Source organism: Meleagris gallopavo, chromosome 26 (assembly GCF_000146605.3).
Source record: "Meleagris gallopavo isolate NT-WF06-2002-E0010 breed Aviagen turkey brand Nicholas breeding stock chromosome 26, Turkey_5.1, whole genome shotgun sequence".
NCBI classification, from domain to species: domain Eukaryota; kingdom Metazoa; phylum Chordata; class Aves; order Galliformes; family Phasianidae; genus Meleagris; species Meleagris gallopavo.
This window is the reverse complement of record NC_015036.2, coordinates 4117187-4130759: the sequence shown is the minus strand read 5'-3', so window position 1 is coordinate 4130759 and position 13573 is coordinate 4117187. Positions and strand designations below refer to the sequence as shown.

The 13573-nt window shown below is 51.5% G+C and overlaps 1 long non-coding RNA gene across 2 annotated transcripts in view; it reads left to right on the top strand.

Moving 5' to 3' along the window:
* LOC109371014 overlaps nt 1–9930 on the top strand; it is a 10237-nt gene extending 307 nt beyond the window's left edge. The window contains exons 2-6 of one of the 2 annotated variants that reach the window (XR_004162027.1): nt 3530–3644; nt 6542–6621; nt 7655–7710; nt 8302–8415; nt 9011–9930. This is a non-coding gene — a long non-coding RNA (uncharacterized LOC109371014). Of the gene's footprint in view, nt 1–3529; nt 3645–6541; nt 6622–7654; nt 7711–8301 lie in introns of both variants that reach the window. The other variant, XR_004162026.1, reaches the window with a different exon arrangement.
* Nucleotides 9931–13573: the final 3643 nt, after the last annotated feature.

Sequence of the window (13573 nt, the reverse complement as noted above, 5' to 3'; positions counted from 1 at the left end):
TTTTTTACTCCTTCTGGTATTTCTGAATTCCTATTTCAACCCCTTCCTATTTTTACATGGAGATCAAGGTTTGAAATGAAGCCTTCCCAGGGCAGAATGCAATCAGCCTCCAGCAGCCCAAGGGAACACCACAGGTGTGTTAAGCAGGGTGAGACATGGGAAAGAGGATCCCAAATCCTGGGAGGGGAATTTCAGGTGGCAGGATGCAAAGGTTTGAAGTGGTGCTTGGCTGAGGTGTTGAGGTTAATACCTTGCTTCTTACCAAGGAGGGAGTTGGTATGGATTGCCAGGCACTCAGAGCAGTGCTTGCCTCACCCTGCTTAGTCAGTGCCTGCAGCCCATTGGGAAGGAGTGCTGCCTTTGACTCATGGCCTCTGCTTCCTGCAGCAGCACACTTTTACTGGAAGTCTTTGTCATGCACTGATTCACCTTAGCCCCCGGTGACTCTCAAAGGGAATAGGAGGGGAGGGCTGCCCTCCCAGAACACAGGGGAGGGGGCTGCAGATAAGAAGGCAGCTGCAGGGTGGCAATGCTGCATGTGGAAGTTGGAGGTGGCACTGTGTTGCATGAACTGCAAGCATCCCTTCCCCCAGCCAAGAGCTTGATGAGCTCTGACAGGAGGTAGCAGCCCTACAATGGCCCAGCTGGCTCTCATCCAAACCTCTGCCCTCCTCCCTCCCCTCAAAAAAAAATAAGTGCTGGTTTGTAAATAGGAAATGCAGGGCTTTGTACTCTAGGTCACTGGTTCTTATCTAGCACCAATGCGTTGTAGCAGTGAGAATATTCCTATCTGAGGACCAGTCAATGGATTGTACTGTGTGAGCTTTCTAGCCAGCCCTTTGGCTGTCTGCTGGGACAGGATGGGGAGGTGCTTTGGGATAAAGAAGGGTTGCCTTCTCCTGCCCATGCAGCATTTCCTCTTTGGAGAAATAGAATGCAAAGCAGCCTCGGGGTCCGCTTGAATGAAAGACCCTTCCTAGAGGGTCTGCTCCATGGATGCTGCCCTCGTTCTGTGAAGGTTTGGGAATTCTGCTCATTGAGCCATCACAAAGGCCCTCACTGAGACCAAAGCCATGATTGTCCTAGGTGTTCTTCACAGAGAGAGATGAAAGAAAAGCAGATGACAGGGTGAGAGCAGCCACAGATCAAACAGCAGAGCTGAACACCAGACTACTACCTCTTGCTGTCTGCGCTTCCACCTTGCAAACAGCCCAGTTCCAGCTTTTTAGAAGGGCTGTGAACCTGAAGAGTGGGAAGGGAACAGCCATGCCTCTTTGCTCCTGGCATTCCCTCATTGCTGCTTCTTCTCTCCTGACTTTAGCACAGCTGCTTTGCTTCACCCTCAAGTCAAGGGGAGGGGAACATGCCCTGTGGCAGGAGCAGGGAGGCTGGCAGAGCAGGGCTCTGGCTGCGAGTGCTGACACAGCACTGGGAAAGGCCTTCCTGCAATAAAGCCACGAAATCCCGTGCTCAGCAACAAAGCACAAAGGCTCTCAGTCATGGTGGAGCAGTCTGCTCCCAGCATCCCGCCCCGCTGGCACGTCAGCTAATCCCTGGTGAGGCTGCTGGTTCCCACACCTGAGCACCAGGCTGCCTCTGCCTGCTGTGCCCCAGCACTTGGCTGCTCACTGTGCACCCTGTCCCTCCAGGCCTTTGGGCTGGACCTTGCTCCAGCTCTTTCCTCAGTTCTTTTCCCACTGTGCGTGCTTCCAGTGCGTGGCTTCAGGACTCCCATCTCCTTTCCCTTGTGGCTTTATGTGACTTATCACAGCAGTTTCCTTCCTGCATGCCAGCTGGTCTCCATCACAAGGAGCCCCTCAAGCTGCTCTGCAGAGCTTATTTCCTCAATTTGTCTTCTCCACGTTTCATCTCTGCCCATTTTTTTTTTCCATCCTTCTTGTATCTTCCCAACACCATCACAACCCAGTGCCTGTGCATTTCCTAGCCACTCGTTCATCTTGAATGCACCTAGGACCACAGTTCTGCACTAGGAAAAGAAGGTAGGTGGCCAAAGAGCAATACCTCAAAACCCTGTGTCACACAGAGTCATCTCTCTGCTCATGAGTGAGAGGGGAAAAAACCAGAAGTCCTCTTGTGTGCTGTATCTCTATAAGCAAGAGGGAAAGTACCCAGGCGTGTTTGATGGCTTGAGATGGGGCTGGATTCATAGCCAGTGTTAATTCAGAGCTTGGGTGGGGAGGGAGGGCAGGAAAAAGCAGTACAGGAAAATAAAATGTGGACGGATGGGAAAGAGACACAGAGTAAGGGGGAGGTAATTCAGCTGGGAATGTCCTGAGACCTTTTGCTGATAGGGTGAGCCCCAGACAGATGGGTTCATTAAGGCTGGACCACCAAGGTCATCTAGTCCAACCATCAACCAATCCTCACCATGCCCTGCGTATGTGAATACTTTTTCTGCTTTGACTCTCCCTTGGATTTCTGCATTACTTTGGATGTTGCTCAAAAAGCCCTAGTCCAGGGCTAAATATTCTCCCTATTAGAGCTCCCCAGGTGCTGAGGAGAGACTTAATGAAGAGCTGTGAAGAGGGGATCAAGATAGCAACCCATAACGAGCCTCATTTCCGAAACGAAGGAACTCGAGTCTGAAGAGATTCAGTAAAAACAAAAATAAAACACAGGAAGAATACATCCAATCCTTCCCTCCCCAGGCTGCCAGCACAGAGCACGAATAGGAAACGGGAGCATTCAGGGCTCGGCTGCAGTGACTCAACCTTCATCCCGATGGGAACGCGACAAAGCCGAAACTCTGCTGACTCAGGTGTGATGAGGAGCTGCTGCCCCTGCCAGCCTCACCGCCCTCATTCCCTCTGTCCTGACTCAATTCAAGGCCTTTCTATCCTTGGGCTCCCAGGGAATTACCAATAGAGGCAGACTCTTTGCTCTGATGCCCAAGATGTGGTGACAGCCTCACGCCAAACCACATCGGTGGTGACCAAGCCTGGGATTTTTGTGGAGAAGATGAAGATTCTCATTTTCCTGTAGTTTAAAGACTTGCTAACCAGTCACAGCTTTCTGGCTGCGGTCTTTGCTTTCTTCTTGTCTTGTCCTTGGGGTCTGTCGTGCATTGCTGGCAGATTCATGAGCTCCTTAAGTTAAGAGAAACATTTTTCTACTATTTCAAGTGGGAATGCCATGCTCTGTGCTGCTATAATTTGTCCAAAGATAGAAACAATTAGCATTGTTTTGTGACCAGAAGGAAAACAGAAGTTCTGATGGCTCCTACCCCACCAGAACTGGCAACCAGGAGTAATCTTGGCCACCAACGTGGCATGGCACCCACCAAACACCAGGGCTGGGCACGCTTTGTGCTATGTGTGCTCTCTCATAATGGGTTTCCTCTTCCTTTAGTGGTTTTTCTCCATGAGAGTGGAAAAGACTCAGAAATCTCAAGTCTGGAAAGAACATCTACAACACACAGTGCTCCAGCCTGACTTTCAGCCTGCTGCTCAGCTTTCTTATCAAAGCTCTGTGCAGGAAATTCACTTTACGTATTCCTCTCCTCTTCCAGCTTGGTGATCTCTGCAGCACATGGGCACCCTGCCTCAGTCCTACCTGCACCCGCCTGCAGGAGTTGGTCTGCGTGTTTATGGAAAGCGCTGAGTCTTCAAAGGGCTTTTCAGAAGGTAACTAATTAATCCTCACACATCCCAGAGGCAGGTAAGTATTATTACCTCTGCTTTCAGGGATGGAGAAATCAGAGGTGCTGAATGACAAAGAAATGTGCCCAAGGCCACCCAGGCAATCACACCGGTATGGCTTGGGTTAGATGTGGGGCTCTGCATATTGGGGTGATGATTCTCACCTAAGGAAGCAGCATGCAGGCATTGTGGTGATGCCTTGCAGCCCTAAATAGAAAAGGTTGCCCTTATCTTTATGGCTGGGGAAACTGAGGCATGGGGTGATGAAGAAGCAAACCTACTGACAGAGCCTGGAAGAGAAGCTAAACACGATCCACGTTAACAGCTAGGCTGAAGTTACCAAAACACGGCTTGAGGATGGGGACCCTTGGGCTCAAAGCCAGCAGTGGCTGTGGGGAGATGGGTTTTGTGAGCCTCACGGCTGCAAACAAGCGACAGGACCACCCATAGGCAGCCTATGCTGACCTCAATCACAGCATCAGTAGGAGTGAGGGTCAGGCCCCCCATGGGGGGTCAAACTCCTTGCCTCTTTGGGAGGTGTGGGGCAGCAGCTTGTTTGCTGGTGGGGTTAAGGGAGACCAACACAGTTATACCCATGCTCAGGGCAGGAGAAGCAGCAGTTCAAAGGGACTTGGGCCAAAAGAGGATCCTTCCTGCAGGGAGGGGCTTACAGCACAGGGGCTGCATCGCATCTCCATTTGGTCCCATCTCTCCAGGACAAAGCTCACCTATTCTGGAGAAAGCAGAGGTAACTGTGGACTCTGACTTCTGAGTTTTATGTTCTTAGTGATTGTAGTGCAATGGGAGAGGCCAGAAAACTTCTGGGAAGAAAAACTAGGGACTTTCTCATGCTTTATTGTCCCTTCCATAGACAAGGTGGCTTTGTGCTTGCAGGTAGCCCCAGGGTGGACCTGGGCTGGGATGGAGCATGCAGGGGAATTTGATCTGAATGCCCTTGAAGAGGTGGGTTGAAGTGCTCTGAGTGACTAATGGGAGATCCTTATGGCACAGAGTTGACCCTGCACGAGCATCCTCCAGGCATCTCAGCATCACCCACAGTCCCACGGATGTGTCAGCAAGTCCTACGCTGGGTTGCTGCTGTGCAGGCTGGGCTGGGGGTTCAGCATGCAAATAGAGGAGGTTTAGTATCACTGTTTCTTTCCCCAGGCTGGGGGTGTTAGAGCAGGAAGGCTCTAAAGAGTATCAGCAACTGTGACGGGAGCTGTGGGCAGCTACAAGGCTTGAATCTTGATGGCACGCTTCAGTCACGTACTGCCTCTAAATCCCACTGTTTCCAGTGTCTAGGTTTATGATACAGACAAGCCAGAACCAAAAACCAATTGCTTCCCTATAAAGATCTATTAACAGGCAACAAGATGGGGGCAAGGCAGGAGTCAACATGCCATTTCCATCCTCAGAGTGGAGAAACCATGCCCAGAGATGGAGGGTTAAATAGCTCAGTTGGCCCTAATTGGTGCATTTCATTGACTTTCATAGCTACTACATTGACTGCTGTTGTAACTGCATCAATGCTGGGCTCCCTGCTTCCTTCCTGCACACAACAAGCTGTGCTCAGATGGGAGCAGCAGGCTCCAAATTTCCATCCTCGCATAGAGAACCCCATCAATTCATCCTGGGCCGCTCCAGGGGTTGGCTGCTCCCCTGGAACATCAGGTCCAAACTGAAATGGGGGGCTGACAAAGTTGCCACGAAAATGGAAAGTATGATGGGAGGGGCAACCAAACCTAGTGGAAAATTTCCCAACGCAGCATGTTGTTCTGACTGAAAGTGCCATTTGGTCCAAGCCAAAACTATCCACTGGAACGTGCTGATTTTGACAAAACTCAATTTACAAAATAGAAAGGTCCAGAGATAAGGTTGAAATGGTTTGTGCTAACCTTGGAACAGAATGTTTCCTTTTTTTTTTGTGGTGTTCATTTTGCCCACTTTAAATCAAGTTCTCTTTTTATTATTCACATTTGAAGTTGCAGAATTATTTTAGAACGACTTCCTCTGTATTCTCACTTCTTCCAAAGGGAGTACAGCACAACCCTGAGCGGAGCTGCAACCAAAACCAAATGCTTTGGCTGTAAGGCAATGGGACTCTTAGGATAAAGCCAGGCCAACGCTGTCTTTTGAAATCTTGTTTCTGTGTAAATTCTCTAAATGTCAGTTTGTTTCCAAGCAGAAACACGCAGTCATCTCCATGGTCAACCTCTCCAAGAGCTCTTGAGCCCAAAGAGCAAGCTGTTCCTTCTTGCTGGTGTATCGCCTCACCTGGGCCTGCTGTCAGCATCCCATCCCTCTCCATCCCTTGGTTGGGAGCTATTTGGGGCTGTGCAGTGCATCTCTGTGCTCCCCATCCTCTTCTTGGAGCTGACAGACGGATCTGCTCCCACCCTCCACCTGCCCACCATGCCCACCTCCTCCTCCGTCTGCTGTTTGTGTCTTCCCACTTGCTAACAGTTACCCTTCAGGCTGTTCAAGAGAACGCATGTTCTTTTCAGATGGAGTGGGGAGAAGAGCAATAACACAAAGCAGACTACAAGATTTTTTAGCAGACACGACAATATGGGCACAGTTCCTGCAGAAAACTGTTTGGGTAGATAAACGTTCTAGGCACCTTGCTGCCAGGAACTCTTTGTGGCATCCAGGTGACCCAAGCTGTACAGCCAAAACAGAGGAAGAAGCAGAACTGTTGCCACAAGTTGCCAAAGGAGATCTTGGATGCCTCATCCTGGAGGCATTCAAGGCCAGGCTGGATGTGGCTCTGAGCAGCCTGCTGGTTGGTGACCCTGCACACAGCAGGGGGTTGAAACTAGATGATCACTGTGGTCCTTTCCAACCCAGGCCATTCTAAGATATGATTCTATGACTTGCAGGTGGGATGTGGCAATGGACGTACCAACACAGGTCCCTCAGTGGCTGTGGATCACTGCACCGACCACCATGTAAACGAGAGGTAAGGGAAGGAGAAGCAGTACAGAATGAATCCATGGGAAATGAGAACATCTCTGCGAAGGGATGGGGTGAAACCAGAGGGGGCTGCCCTTGGTGCTTCACAACCTGCTGGTATGGCAGCAGGGCTGGAAAATGCACAGCAGTTGGGGTGTCCCTTGTTTGCCACCCCTGCTCTAGAGCAGCTGTGAAGAAACATCCTCACTTGTTGCTATTGCCAAGGTGATAGATACAACACAGCTGGATGCCTGAGTACCTAAGGAGACAGATGGAAGGATATAAATAGTGCACAGAGAGAGAGGACAAAAAGTCCCATCCTCAGTTCCGTGTAAAGTGACCAGAATAGTAGTGGAGAGGCTTCCAGAAATAACCAGATGAGTACTGAATGAATGCAAATGAAATCTTTAAAAAAGGAAAAAAGAAGAAGCCAGGGGAAGGGGATCAAAGAGGGCTGCTTAGTTTGTCTGAACTGCATTTCTCCCATCAGGGAAGGAGTGCTCGTGTCATCCAGATGCCACGAATGGTTCTGGCTGTGAGATACAGGAATATTTCAGCGGGGTAGGCAGGGAGAGAAAGATAAGTCTCCAGATAAGTGTCATTAACTCCTATTAGTGTGTGTCAGAGAGTTCAGAGGGTCACCCTTCAGATAAGGGTGGGAGCCCCACGGGCTGTGTCTGGCAGCAGATTCCTGCCTGTGCTAAACGGGAAAGGAGACAAAGTTTGGAAGAGAGATCCCAGTTACGGGGATGCAGAGAGCAGCACAGGACATGTCCTCCTGGCACAGTGTGGTGTTGGGTAGAAATAGATCGACTTGCTAATTAGAAGTAAGGCTGGGCACTGAGAAATGGCCGTTTCACTGGAGGACTCGTGCTCAGCGGACTGTCTGATCCAAACAAGGGGAACAGAGCTTCAAGGCACAGCCTTGTGCCCTGCCTGGGTACCCCACAGATAAAAACCTTTCCTTAAGTCTCAGAATGGAGTGTTTTCCTGGTTCTGGTGGGGCAGCAGCCTTGGGGCTTTGATTTTTTTTTTTTCAGACCATGACAGGAGGAACAGATCCTTGGGGCTGAACCACCAGCAGACCAACAGCACAGTAAGTATCCAGCCCACAGGTGATGGAAACAACTCAAGAGGATGGGAATGTTATGCCCCAAAGGGAAAGGAAAGGGCTTCATTTAGGGGTGTGACACCTTCCTCAGGAAACAGCTCATCAGAAGGAAATGACACCCCTGAACTGGAGAATAGCTGCTGCTTTGCAGGGCTGAAGGCAACCTGAAAGGCCAGCCTGATCCCATCCCTGCGGCTGCTCCCAGTGCCAAGGGAAGGACTGGGGCAGCAATAGGAGCCTGAGAGGAAGTTTACAGTGATCTCAGAGCTGTGAGTGTGGCCTCTCCTGCATCCCATAGGGAAGGAACAGCTCATGGGCCAGCCTGCACGGGGCCTGGGGGGCTGACGTCTCACTGGCACAGTGTAAATCCAAACTAATTGCACTGTTTGCTCTGGGAATACTCCCAATGCACTCGGCATAACTGAGAAATACTCCAACCTCTCCCATTGCAAATGCTTTGCTCTTCCACATCCTTTTAGCTTAGGATCTGTGTTGTTGGGTTTTTTTTTGTTTTGTTTTGTTTTTTGTTTCCCCTCTTATCTCATATTCCTTTTCCTTCCATTGTCCTCATTCTAGGAAACCAGATAAAAGCAGGCAGATTTGAGATTCTGCCTTCGCTCTGTTCCATGAAATCCTTGCATCCTTCAGACTTGCCTTGCAGCTAACGAGTGCTCCGGACCAGACGATGAGGTAAGGGGTCCCTTGGGCAGGAAGGCAAGCTATCTGCAGGCAGCTGTTGGGCTGCAGGGCGAAGCCATTTTAATTACCTGGCAGCAGAGCACCAGCTGAAGAATGGTCAATGTGTAAAGCAAGCGGGGCTGGGATGTCTGCAGAAGGCTGCCTGCTGATCTTGGGCTAGATTAAATTCTTCTGTGAGGGCTGACCACAGCTTTATGGCAGCAGGGTTGGGTTGGGGCAATGCCTGTGCCCCCAAAGCAAGGCAATTGCACCCTAAGCAAGACCTGCGACTTCGGCAGGAGCTGAAGCTGCTGCTTTTCCATCCTTAGAATTGCGGAGGGCAGACCCCACCTCCTCCAAGTCCTAGATTTCCAAGACCCCCTGGGTTGTGTCATCCCCAAAAGGGGCACTGCTGGGCCACGTGCTGTGCTTAGAGTTCAGCACAGCGCCTGGCCCCCTACAACCCAGGTCCTGCTGTACCCCCAGCAGGTTGCTCACACCTCTATCTGTCTCCATGCTGCCCTGGGCTCCGTGCCTCCTTCCCCGCTCTCTCCCACGGGATCCAGGAGCTGCAGCATTCTCCCATTCTCCTTCTCCTCCATGCAAGGAGCCGCACCCTGAGCCCATCGAGCTCTGACTTGCTGGAACAGCTTGGGCTGGTTCTGGGCAGGACATGCTGCGACCTGCTTCTTCCTCCTGGCCCTTGGAGCACTGACACGTAGGCTGCTGGGCACGCTGGATGCAGCTGTGCACTGCGGGATCCAACCCTCAGACTTTGGTGTGGAAAAGGTGCAGGTCTGTGAGTCACCTGGATTCAGCAGGTTTCTGCTCCCTTCCCTTGCTCTGGGGGTGGACGGGGTCTCCGGGCTCCATTCCTGCCCCTCCTGCTCCAATAACCCCAGGGTTATTGTGGGAGCTCACATCAGACCCCAGGGCAGATGCATGTGGCTGCAGCCATTGGATCCCCCATAGCCAAGTGAGGGGGACATCCTGGTGCCATCTGGTGTCCTTTGGTCCCAGAGCTGCGGTAAGGACGTTAGGGGAAGTGCATGCTGCACCACTGCATTTCAGGGCTCAGTACAAATATGTCTGGCTTGCACAGCTACAAATCCCCCCCTTAAATGCCATGTTTTTTCTCCAATCCAGCACAAGCATCCTAGCTGGGCTAACACATGGGCAGCTGCCCCCACCGCTTCCCCCAGAGGAGCTCAGGCAAGCACAACACAATGCATAATTAGGTTAATGAGCTAAGCACGGATTTTAATTGGGATTCCCTGATTTACTGGTCTGTCTCCTCCTTTTGTTTTATTGCCGGTGAAGGTTCCTAAAAGCTGCCCTTGCTAATGGCTTTGATATCAGAAAGGTCTTATGGATCTTTAATTGTATTTAATCATCAAGGTAATTAATGATCCTTGAGCAAAATGGAGATTGCATCTAGAGGAGTTCCAATCTTGCCCTTCAGCTTCTGTTGTGTCTGGGCAAGGCATCCTGCAGACATGTAGGAAGTGGGGGGGAGGAACAGGGAAAGACAAAGGGATGGAGAGGAGAGGCATGGGAAGGGAAAGAGTTGGGAAAAGGGCTTGAAGATGGACGAGGAGCTGGATGGAGGAGAAGGGAGTGGAGAAAGGGAAACAATCCTATTCTTTCTCATCACCTTATATGAATGCCGTGATTGATGTGATGGAGAGAACCCTCAGCCACAGGTGCAAGGAGCCCTATGTCCTCCTCTTCCTCTGCCCTTCTTATTGGCTACCACGAAATGCCCACCTCTGCCACTGCTGGGGGTGGTTGGTCACCCCACGCCTCCAGCCCTGCGCTCATGCTGCAGCAGGTTCATTCCCGTAAGCCAGAACCACCTGTTTCTGCCATTCCCCTTTTTCCATCTCTGCTTCCCTCTGGCACTGTTTCACTGCAGGAAGACATCTCCCAAGCTCAAAGCCCTGTGAGGGAGCAGCAGCAAGCTGCAGCACGTCTCCAGTCCCAGCCACAGCCAACGTCTTCATCTCTCCCAGCGTGCCCAGAGCCGGTCCGACCAGCACCAGCTGCCTGCTCTGACTCGCCCCAAAAATGCAGCTTCAGTCAAATGGCAGCAGGGAAGGAAGCAGGGCCATGGGGTGAGTCCTTGTGGCATGGGACCTACCTGGCCATGCACATCATAGGCACAGGGCTGTGATGGCTCCCAGCCCCCTGAGCTCAAGAGGTGGTTTAGTGGAGAGGAACCATTGCTTTTCCCTCCTGCAGCCCTAGTGAGGGCGAAGCAGAGTGACTTTGGTGCAGGAGCAAAGGAGCAAAGCCTGGTGGGGTGATGCTCAGGGTCGCACAGGGGGAAAATGCAGCAGGGCCCATTAACAAGGCTTCCTCTCTGCTTTCTTTTCTAGTGGGTTTTCTGCAGCAGAGCACAAGGAGCCCTGGCACAGTGCTGGAAGGAACTTGCTCTTACGCTGTCACCACAGATCAGCCATGCTGCAGCTTCAGCTGGGAGCTGTGACTTGCAGAGAGGAACTGGTGAGCTGGGCATGCACTGCCAAGTGGGCAGAGCAGGAGCTCTCAGTGGAGCAGCCCAAAGTGATGGCGCAGGTTTGGGGGCTGTGCTCCTTTCCAGATATGGCTCTCCTTGGAAACCTGAGGTTCCCATACCATGAGAAAGGGCCCATGTTGAGCTGGTTGGGCTGGGAACCTGCCCCTTCCTGCTCCAGAATAAACCTCCTTGCCAGGCAGGTTTCAGCTTGCTGGGGCTGTCAGCTTGGCGGCTCTCTCTTCTAGTGGTTTTTTCCTTCTTTATTGCCTACATATCCACCCCAGGGCTTGAGAAAAGGCTGCCTCCTTTGCAGCATTAGCAAACGTGGCAATTTTCCCCACTCAGAGTATTTCATACATGGGCTTTTTTCTCCCACGCTCACTCCTCATCCCGTAGCACTGGGCTACCAAAACTAAGCAAATAAGGACACGAGGTGTGAAATGCAGGGAGAGGCAGAGCAGGGAGCTGCGGACGAAGGGGTGCCAAAAGGAACAAGGGATACCGAGCAAGTCAGCGTGCTGCACAGAGAACAGGAAGGGAGGAAGTTGCAGCTGGTGTGTGCCTGCCCATAGCAATAGGCTCCGGGAAGCATTGAGAGAAAGGGAGGAAGGAGAGGGTTGAAAAACTGGGATGTGATGGGGTTTGTAGTCTGCTCAGTGCTGCTCCCCCAGAACCTGCCTTCCCTGAAAGCAGAGCGGGGTCTGTTACCCCACCATGCTGCTCCCAGTCCTGGGAATTGGCCGTGCTGATTGCAGCAGCAGCAAAGATGTGGATCAGCTCTTTCCTCCCTCCCAAGGCAGAAGATTGTGTCACTTATTGCCCTGTAAACAAAGCAGCCAAAAGAGAAGCCCAGCCCAGAAATGAGAAACCTTCCCGGGGCCGTGGAGCAGTGCTGGGGCTCCATCATGTGAGCTTGGCTGTGTGACAGCTGCCTTGTGCTGGAGCAAGGCACCTTAACCCCACAAACAGCAGCAGGTCCTCCCGTCCTGCCTTGCTCTTGTGCTTCCCAGCCTGGGTTCAACGCCACTACCTCCAGCAGTGGGGCTTTGAATGCATTGGCTGCTTCGAAGGAGTCAAAATGCTCCTCCAGAGCCCTGCTGGGAAGCAAAGTGCTATGTTGGGTGATGTGGTCAGCAACACCTGCTGCACCCGGTCTATCACATTTAAAATAAAACTGTCCTCTGCCTTCTGCAACCAGATATCTGCAATGAGAGGTGCTGGCTAACATCAACAACAGCAGGGCCAAGAGAACCTGATGCAAACAGAGCTCATCTGCTTGCTGACTTCCACCTGTGTTGCAGCACAGCTTTGCTCCAAGCAGTAAACCCATGCTGGTTCTGGCAGCCAAGGCTGGAGCATGCAGTCAGTGGGGCTGTGTTGCACCAAGCACAGCTCAGGGCTCTCTGTGCAGCTGCTCAGTGTAGTAGAAGTGCTTTCTCTCTCCTCTTTCCTCCTGACCCTGCAGTAAAACATCTGCACAGCATCAACACCAATGTGAAGATGTCCGGCATCTAAAAGCATCATGAGAGCCCTTCCTCATCAAAGAGCCTGAATGCCTTTGTTTGCTGCTGCCTGCTGAGAAAGGATCAGCCCCAAGGACCCTTGCAGTGCACACAGAGCTTGTTTGAAAACTGATCTCAATCCGCTGCCTTCATTTTTGGTTTTCTATCAAGTAGTGACAGAGCAAAAGATGTTGAGGGCTGCAGGGAAGTTAATGGGCACAGCCTACAAAACCTCACCGAGATGCTGTGAAACCTTTGAACCACTACTCAAATAGATTTTTAAATAGAATCCCAGGCCTCGATGCACTCAAGGTGATGAAGGAAATGAACCAGGAGTTCTGACGTTGCTGTGCAGGGAGGATAAATGGCTTTCTCATTGATAATGCCAGGGACTGAAGCCAAGGGATTCATCAGCACATTTTGGCATCCCAGACTGTGGGACTCTGTCCATCCTCTTGTTAAATCAGGTGTTACCAGGAGTGTGTATGAAGGAATGTGAGGGTAGCAGCAGCTGGAAGCCCATCTTGCACCCCAAAAAGCTCCTGAGCACCTCCAGAAAATGACACCAACCCATGGATGTGGCTGCAGGGAGGTGAGAGGAGCAGTGCTAACCCAGCTGTTTGTTGCAGGGGAGCAATCTGCTCTCCCCATTCTGATGCTGTGAGGACCTGAGCTGCTTCCCATCCATCCAGGACTGAGAAGAGCATGCATTTAGCAACAGCAAAAAGGGAAGAAACCTGAAGATCCTACTGTGCTCCATCAGATCTGCTCATAGCACATCCAGCATCCCCCTGTATGACCCTGTATTTCCCCACCCACTCAGCTAGCAGGGTCTTGCTGGCAAAAAAAGAGGCAGAAAGATGTGAGGTTTCTCGCCCATAGCATGTGGTTGGAGCAGAAAGAAGTCCTATCAATAACCAAACATGGACCACCACATCCACCCGATCCAGCTCTAAGCCAAAGTTTTCCTCCCTCGTTGCTTCAGCAAAAGAGGTAAATCCCCTAAAGATGGCCACGATCCATTGTGCAATGAGCGACCTATATTCCGGCCACATACCGCAGGAAAGCAACAACAAAAGACAGCAGCAGCTCTTCCCTGCCCCCTTCCCCTCTCCCTGCAGATGTCTGTTGGTTAATCCGCGGGGGCACC